Below are 8,867 nucleotides of genomic sequence, written 5' to 3'. Positions count from 1 at the left end.
TCCTCCATATTTGGACAAAACAGGATACAGCAGGGATGAAGGGGAGGGTGAGTGTGCAAGCCTGCAGTTCATAGTAGAATGTTCTTGTAACAACAAACCATGATTTGTTGTTGAGGCTCGATATGGCCAGTGTTTTTTGCTGGCTCCGGCATGATCACGGCAAGTAGGTACATACAGCCCTGACATTTATGGCATCTACCTATTCACCAGTTGTGCTGTGGCACTTTACAAAGAATTGGAAGACAAGCCCCTATCCCAAGAGGCTCACAATATAAAACTGACACAAAGGAGACAGCAGAGGAAGGGGAGGGAAGTGAAGGCCGGTATAAATTAAGGAAGAATTCACTAATATTCCATGTACATGTACTTAGACTTAGTTCAACATGATATATAACAATAAAAGGTAACAGTTTCCCTGTTAACCTTTTGAGACTGAATCCTCAAATATGTTGTTGACTATTTGTCTGATATAAAAAACACTAATTTGTCTATATCTGAAAGTTCAGTAAGCAATTATTGCAGAATTTCATGTACTTGTTGAGGAAAGATCAGCTCAGTCATTCGCTATCTAAATCTTTCCTTAAGGGTTTGTTTAAATTATATCCACCAAGTAAAGTCTCTAGTACCCCAGTGGAGTTTTTCTTGGTTTTGACAAGACTGATGTTCAGACTTTTTAAGCCTATGGCTACATGTCCTCTGGACATTATTACATTATAGTTAAGACTTTATTTTAGTTGCTACTGCTTCAACGTGCAGAGTAAGTGAGCTTCGTGCCTTGGGACATGATCCTCCATTTATAAAGTTGCATTAAGAAAGTGGTTCTTTGCCTAAAGTGGTCTCACATTTCCATGTTACTAAGATATTTGCATTTACTGATTTTTGTTTGTTTTTTGTTCCCTGAATGCACAGAATGAGAAAGTTTTGTTGAACAAGATTTATCTTTCACTCTCCAAAGGACATAAGACTTCAGGCTGGATCCTAATGGTTTTGTTAGCTTTGGAAGGAAAACAAAGCGAAGACTTCCAGACAAACTGTCTCAAAATGAATTGTCTCAGTTAGAAGATCTTGTTAAGATGTGGCTCAGATGTAACATCTGGAAATTCGTGTACATTCAGCTAGGATCCAGGGTACATTTGCAGCTATGGAGAACATCTGCAAGTTGAAAACATGGTCCATTCCTTAAATCTTCATCAAAAGTTACTCCATTGACATTAATTAAAGAAAAGAGGAAGCTCTTGGGAAAGCAGTGCTTCAATCAATTTTTTAATTGCTCCTACTTCCTGGTCATTAATCTCCCATTTTTGGGATTGCACAGGAACCGTGAAGAAGAATTCAAGATTGCCTCTACCTGTAATCGATATTAACAGGACTTGACAAATCCCAAGTGTCAGGGAGCCATGGCTCCTAGAAGTTTTACCATGACACCTAGACTTGGATATTCACAGGTAATTTTGGTTTAGAGATGGTTTAGAGCTGCCTGTATTGGATGGGGCTATACTCCCCATGAAAGATCAGGTATGTAGCTTAGGAGTGCTCTTGAATCCAAAACTCCCTCTGGTATCTCAGGCTGAGGCAGTGGGCCAAGAGCACTTTTTATCAGCTCCAGCTGATACATCAGCTACATCCATTTCTAGAGGTAAATGGCCTTAACACAGTGGGCTGTCTTTGTACATAGTTCAGAAACTAAAATTGGTACAGAATGTGGCAGTCATAGTGGGACAACCCAAAGGGACAATATAGCATTGATTTTAAAAGAACTGCACTGGCTGCCGATATGTTTCTGAGCGAAATACAAATGCTGGTTATTACCTATAAAGCCCTCAATGGCTTGGGTTCGGGGTACTTAAGGAGAGCACCTTCTTTCTCATGAACCCTGTTGGCTATTAAAATAATCTGGAGAGGGCTGGTTACAGTTGCTGGATACAGTTGCTGGAGAGGTCCGGTTACAGTTGGCTCATAACAGTTGTCCGGTTACAGTTGACTTGAGACTGGGCCTTCTCTGTGGCTGCCTCTGGGCTTTGGAATATGCTGCCTGTTGAAATAAGAGCATCTCCTTCTCTGTTTGCTTTTAGGAGAAGCCTCAAGACACACATGTTTTTCTCAGGTTTTTAACTGAAATTAATTTTAAACTGTTTAGTTTGTTTTATCTTATGAGTTTATGTTTTTATTCTGTGAAATTTTAACTGTTTTAACTCTGTTTTATATTTTTTCTGTTTTAAATTCTGTACACCGCCTAGAGATGCACGTATCAGGTGGCATAAAAATGATAGATGCATAATTTAATAGAATATGTATTTGCTCCAGGCAGCCCTGTTTCTAAGTATGTCATTTGTAAAGGAGATAAAGAGAAGTCAGTTTACCCTCCCCTTCCACAATGACCATCACTAAATTTGGTCATTTTGTCAAGTATCAATTGACTGGCTCCCAAATTGTGGGGCTGGCTCCTAGATTCAAAGAAAATTTGTCACGTCCTGGTTCTTCAAGAGGCTATGTGTAATTGTGTGGTCCTTTCACTTTTTCCACTGTAGAGATTTATAAAATGTTGATGATGCTGATAATACTTAGTATCAGTGGTGGATCTACAATTAAGCAAATGTGTGCAATGAACATGAGCCACCAAATTTTGTCCCCGCTGTGACCCCGCACCACCCGCCTGCCATGGCAGGGGAAAGTGGAGGATTAAGCCCAGGAAGGGGGGCTGTGCCAATCATAGGGATCATTGGGAAACTCAAAAATATTTTAACTAGCAAATGGCCAGGCAGAAGCTCTGAAATTTCACATGGTGCTCCTGCATGATTAAAGCATTAAACGTATGAATGTTCAGGGAGATCAGTCCACCTGTTGACTTTTAATGACTTTTTAAAAAGTTCTTTTTTAAATTCATAAATTCATTAAAAATAAATTGGTAGACTGATCTCCCTGAACATCTTTCCAACATTCAAGCCTCACTTAGAGGAAATTGCTACTTGCCTTCATATATTTATTTATTATTTATTTATTTATTTATTTATTTATTACATGTATAAACTACCCCATCCAAAGGCTCTGGGCTGTGTACAACAAATTTAAAACACACACCATTTAAGACACAGTGCTAAAAACAATATAAAAACAATTCAAAAAACAATTTTAAACCATTGAAAACCAATTAAACTACTTTAAAAACAATTTTAAAACATTGGAAGGCCAGGCCAAAGAAGTACGTTTTTAGGCCTCTCTTAAAGGTCAGCAGCGAGCCTAAACTGCAGATATCTGCCAAGGGTGCATTCCCTAGGCCAGGAGCAGCTACAGAAAAGGCGCAGTTCTGAGTCGCCACCAGACGTATCGATGGTAATTGGAAACGTACCTCTCCAGATGACCTCAACGTGCAATGGGGATTGTACAGAAGAAGGTGCTTTCTGAAGATACTCTCTAAGCTAGTCTCTAAGGTACTCGCTAAAGTATATAAAGGGAGTAGTACCCCATTACTAAAGGTAAAGTGTGGCATCAAGTCAATTTCGACTCCTGGCACCCACCGAGCCCTGTGGTTTTCTTTAATAGAATACAGGAGGGGTTTACCATTGCCATCTCCCGTGCAGTTTGAGATGATGCCTTTCAGCATCTTCTTCAGCATAGTCTGAAAGACATACCAGCAGAGATTCAAACTGGCAACCTTCTGCTTGTTAGTCAAGCATTTCCCCGCTGCGCCACTTAGGGTGACTTACCCCAGTACTACTCCATGTAATGATCCATGTTATAATTCCAGAATGGCTGAGCAGAAAGTTATCAAAATTCATATTGTGAATTTGATCATTTATCACATGATGGTAAAATTAAATATGTGGGTTATGAAACTTTTAAAAAGAGTTTTAGAAACTTGTTTTTTAAAATTGTTAAAAATCAACATGTGAACCAATATCCTTGAAAGTCCACACTCTTAATGCTATCATTATGTGAAAACATTAAGTGTTGGTTGTAATACCATGTGAAATTTCTGCTCAGTCATTTGCGAGTTATTAAATTTTTTTTAGTGTCCTATTGATCCCTGTGGGGAAATTATCCAGTGGATCCCATGTTCAATTCTTGCACACAGGCCCCTTCAGATCTTACCGCATGACTGCTTAGCATCTGCGTAGTGCTTCTTGAGTGTGTAAAGTGCTTCACATGTCAGGATTGCATCATCATCATACAACGATCCTGAAATCGTTAATCTTGTGCCAGTACTGCAGCTGGGGAACGGAGACTGAGATGGCATAGCTTGCCTAAAGGTGAGCTCATGTTCTTGTTGAGGCAAGGTTCAAACTCAGTAAATTCTAATTTGCAGCTCAGTCTTGGTCACGAAGCTGCACAGACTTCTGTTATAGTTCCTGTGGCAGCTAAGTGACTGAACTGAGGAGGATAGGTGTGCTCCCCCCCTTCCTTTGATATGTGGAAAAGCAGATAAAACTATTAATCAAGGGAAAGCTCTTGAATAGTGTCATCGGTTGGAACTGCCGGTTAAATTATATATGTGGCTGTTTCTGGAATATACGCTGAATTCCTCTTCACCCTCTGTAATGGCTAGGATAACTTACTATGTCCTGATGTCACAGCATTGCTATCTCCCCCACCACACAATGCCGTTAGCAATCATTCTTCATATATTTACTATCTTAAAACCAAAACGATGGTCAACAAAATATGTGCTCAAACTAGTAATATCTGAATATGCGCAATCATTTTTCTGCCTTTTGCCTTGTTTCTACCACAGCTATTTATGTCCTTGTACTAATTTTCAAGCAACAAAGCTGAACGGTTTGAGCTTTAAAAAAAAAATGTGTGCACACTTTGGAGTTAGATATTTTGGGAGCCTGAAAGCAAAAGCTAAACTGAAACAAATAGGCCTCAGCAACCCCCCTTTTAAAATTGTTCACATTGTCTGTAGAAGTATATCACTCACTATGTCCCTAGTGTTTTTGAACCCACTTATTTTCCATCTGCTGCCAGAAGGCTGTCCCAGTAGGCTGTCAGCTTCATTGGGAGAAGCACTCAACCTTCTAAGGTATATCAAGGCCTCCACATTAAAGTGATTTGAAAACAAACAAGCTCAGGTGCACTGGAAATCCAAATAAGATCTAGCACTAGAGAGTCCCAGGGATTTAGAGAAATCCTGTTTAGATACAGAATATGGGTAGTATTAGAAAGCAAATGGCTACTTATTACAGGTCCTATCAAATTTTGATAAGCTGTGTTATTTTATACTTTGAGATTTTGAAAGAAAAAGGGTTGCTAGAACATAATGTCAAGAGCGATGAAATAACAGGTCTGCTAGCTATGATTTTAATATAGCATTAAATCTTTGTATAAACCTATTACCCTGCTGCTTTGAACTTGACACTCAAATTTTACAATTAGATATAATTTTATTATTTATTATTCATTCATTCATTTGATTTCTATACCGCCCTTCCAAACATGGCTCAGGGCGGTTTACACAGAGAAATAATAAATAAAATAAGATGGATCCCTGTCCCCAAAGGGCTCACACTCTAAAAAGAAACAAAAGAAACATAATATAAGAAACATAATATAATTTTATCATGCACTTTAACTTTCCAAGATGTGGTAGAATGGTTATTCTTAGGTGAGGTTTTTTACATTTGGGGATGGAGCCATAACTCAGTGGTAAAGTATCTGCTTTGCATGTAGAAAGTCAGTTTCAACCTCTAGCATCTCCAGACAGGACTGGGGAAAATTCCTGCCTGAAACTTTGCAGAGCTGCTGCCAGCCAGTGTAGACAATACTAAGCTAGATGGACCTTGGTTTGACTTGAGATAAGGCAGTAGTTTCCTATGTAAAACTCCTAGTTTTGCAATGCAGTAGGAGAACAAAGAACACTTTGAATTTTTTACCAGCTCCTCCATTGTAAATTTTATTTTATTTTATTTTATTTTATTTTATTTTATTTTATTTTATTTTATTTTATTTATTTAGCATATTTTTATACCACCACCCCAAAAAAGTTCTCTGGGTGGTTTACAAGACAATAAAAACAACCAATAAAAAGATTAACATATTTCAACAATTAAAATTTAAAAAGTTAAAACTATTAAAAGCACAATTAAAACAATATCTAATTAAAAGCCTGGGTGAACAAATGCGTCTTGACTGCCCTTTTAGAAGTTGTAAGAGATGGGGAGGGTCTTATTTCAGCCGGAAGTGTGTTCCAAAGCCTCGGGGCAGCAATGGAGAAGGCCCATCCCTGAGTAGCCACCAGATGAGCCAGTGGCAACTGCAGACAAACCTCTCCTGATGATCTCAAGGGGCGGTGTGGTTTATGGCAAAGAAGACGTTCACTTAAATACCCAGGGCCCAAGCTGTTGAGGGCTATATAGGTTATAACCTTGTACTTTGCCTGGAAACTTATCGGCAGCCAGTGTAGATCTTTTAAGATCGGAGTGATACGGTCTCTCCGAGATGACCCAGAGACCAACTTGGCTGCCGCATTCTGGACTAACTGCAGTTTCCAGACTATGTACAAAGGCAGCCCCACATAGAGCTCATTACAGTAGTTAAGTCTGGAGGTGACCAGCAGATGTACTACTGTTCTGAGGTCATTTAACACAAGAAATGGATGCAGCTGGCATATCAGCCGAAGCTGATAATAGGCACCTCTGGCCACTGCCTCATCCTGGGACACCACGGAGAGTTTTGTGTCCAGAAGCACCCCCAGACTGCATACCTGTCCCTTCTGGAAAAGTGTGACCCCATCCAGAACAGGCAGATCAAAATAATCTCCCGGGTTCCGACCCTGCACAATAAGTACTTCCATCTTATCTGTATTCAGTCTCAGTTTACTTCTCATCCAGCCCGTCACTGTATGTACTTCTATAGCATGTATCAAGGTTGATCCCTTTATTTCTGGCATATTAACACCTAAAAGGCATAGCATCAATCTATACACTCTGTATTTTGTTGTAAAAAGTATAGTAACTTGATCATATTTCTAACCAGTTCAATCCATTGTAGAAGTCTTGCATTCGGTCCTGGATCGGTTCACGTGGAGGAAGAAATCCCATTGCTTTCCAGTAGGACTTCCAAGTAAGTGTGCCAATGACTGCAACTTTAAATTAAATTAAGTTGGTCATTTTCAACAAAGCTTTTTGTAAACCTGCAGTCCATCCCTATGCATATTTACATAGAAATCCCACTAATTTATTCCCAAATACATACATTGGAAAGTAGCCTTACTGAGTTTGTAGTTGAGCACAAAAGCATAGAGACCATGCAGGTTAATCTATGTGCAAAAGTATTGGATGAACTGATACGACGTGTTCTGTGGAGTGAAGTCTCCGATGAACACTCTGAATATTAAAATTTATTTATTGGGGATGGTGTATTTTGCTTGCTCTCCTGCACTGCAGATGATTTCAGGCGTAATATAGAATTGTCGTGAGGGAGAATTTGTGGGCATCCTCATTTGTCTGTGTGAGCACTTTAGTGAATGAATGAGAGTGTGAGACCTTTGGGTCAGAAACAGGCAGCACCAATATTCAACTTGGCATTGAACTGTCAGGCCCTTTAAGCCATTTCTAGATAGCTGTGGACAAAATTTCATCTTCTGGTGATATTTCATAAAAGGAAGAACAATCATTTTGCTCCATGTCTTTGCTTCAGGGAGAGAAGAAGATGAAGATCTGCCCAGCACTGCTGCTTCAGCCTTGAGGGAGAACAGGTTCAGAATTTTGCAGGGTTTGTCCACCCATGCTGCAGGCTTTGTGTTGGAGTGATTCATTTGGGTGGAGATTACGTGTGTGTGTGTTTGTGTGTGTGTGTGTGTGTGAGAGAGAGAGAGAGAGAGAGAGAGAGAGAGAGAGAGAGAGAGAGAATGAAGGAAGGAAGGAAGGAAGGAAGGAAGGAAGGAGAGAGGAATGTGTAGAATTTGGAGAAAGAAGTTAGACATTTTGTTGCCTCAAAAGGCTGCACCCCAGAATCTCTTGAAATGTCAGAGGGTGCTGGTGCACACCTTTTGACTTGCCCACTGCTTTTAAGTGCCCCTAATAATAATGTTGCTACAAACAGCTGGTGTTGGAAAGAAAGTGTTAAATCCACAAATTCTGTACTGAGAGTGAAGATTCAAACAAATAAAGATCAGAAAAGCAGCAACTGACAATTAAGGCTAGAATCTTGCTTCCTGCTCTCACAGAAAGCATATTCCGTTAACCATTACAACAACCCTTTGAGGGAGGCAGAACATAACTGGTAAAAATCTATTGAACAACAAACTTTGCATGGGTTGTATGTCTGACTTCAGTAAATATACACCTGGGAAAAGATTTTGGATTTTTGAAAAGTTAATAAATGTTTTTTCCAATCTGGAGGAATGGATTTGATTAATTTTCATCACAATGTACAGTGTTTCCAATATATTACTAATCACAGATTATTTGGGATTTCCCGCAAACTGGGAAATGTATTATTCTGTACATGTTTTCCTCCTGCCCACTTTCTTTTTTTGTCATCATTACTGGATATCAGTCTTGCAAGAAGGTCTTCGACTGGGAGATAGTTCTACTTCAATATTCCCATAGATTAGAATGAGTTTATTAATTAGCTTGCTTATTTTACAATGCTTTGTTGAATAAGGACATAGTCTGAATGAATGTGGTGTGTTATGCACAGATCCTTCTGCAACATCTCCTGGCTGACAGGCAGACTGAGGTACTCATGAGTAGTTCCAATGAAATTAATGGGACTAGTTAGTCATTAACTTATTCCATTCATTTCAATAGGACTATTCATGAATAAAGCCACCTAATGGCCAGCAGAAAATGACTTGACTAGCAAGCCAGAGGTTGCTGGTTCAAATCCCCGCTGGTATGTTTCCTAGACTATGGGAAACACCACTA

The 8,867-nt window shown here is 39.3% G+C and overlaps 1 long non-coding RNA gene across 1 annotated transcript; it reads left to right on the top strand.

Moving 5' to 3' along the window:
* Nucleotides 1-912: 912 nt before the first annotated feature.
* On the top strand, nucleotides 913-7,801 carry LOC128343633 (uncharacterized). The gene is made up of 3 exons (XR_008315630.1): nucleotides 913-1,445; nucleotides 6,973-7,059; nucleotides 7,636-7,801. It is a non-coding gene; the product is annotated as an uncharacterized LOC128343633 (long non-coding RNA).
* Nucleotides 7,802-8,867: the final 1,066 nt, after the last annotated feature.

The sequence above is a fragment of the Hemicordylus capensis genome, chromosome 2 (genome assembly GCF_027244095.1).
Source record: "Hemicordylus capensis ecotype Gifberg chromosome 2, rHemCap1.1.pri, whole genome shotgun sequence".
In the NCBI taxonomy this organism is placed as follows: Eukaryota; Metazoa; Chordata; class Lepidosauria; order Squamata; family Cordylidae; genus Hemicordylus; species Hemicordylus capensis.
Note: the sequence above shows the minus strand (reverse complement) of the source record. Positions and strands in the feature narration are given on the sequence as shown.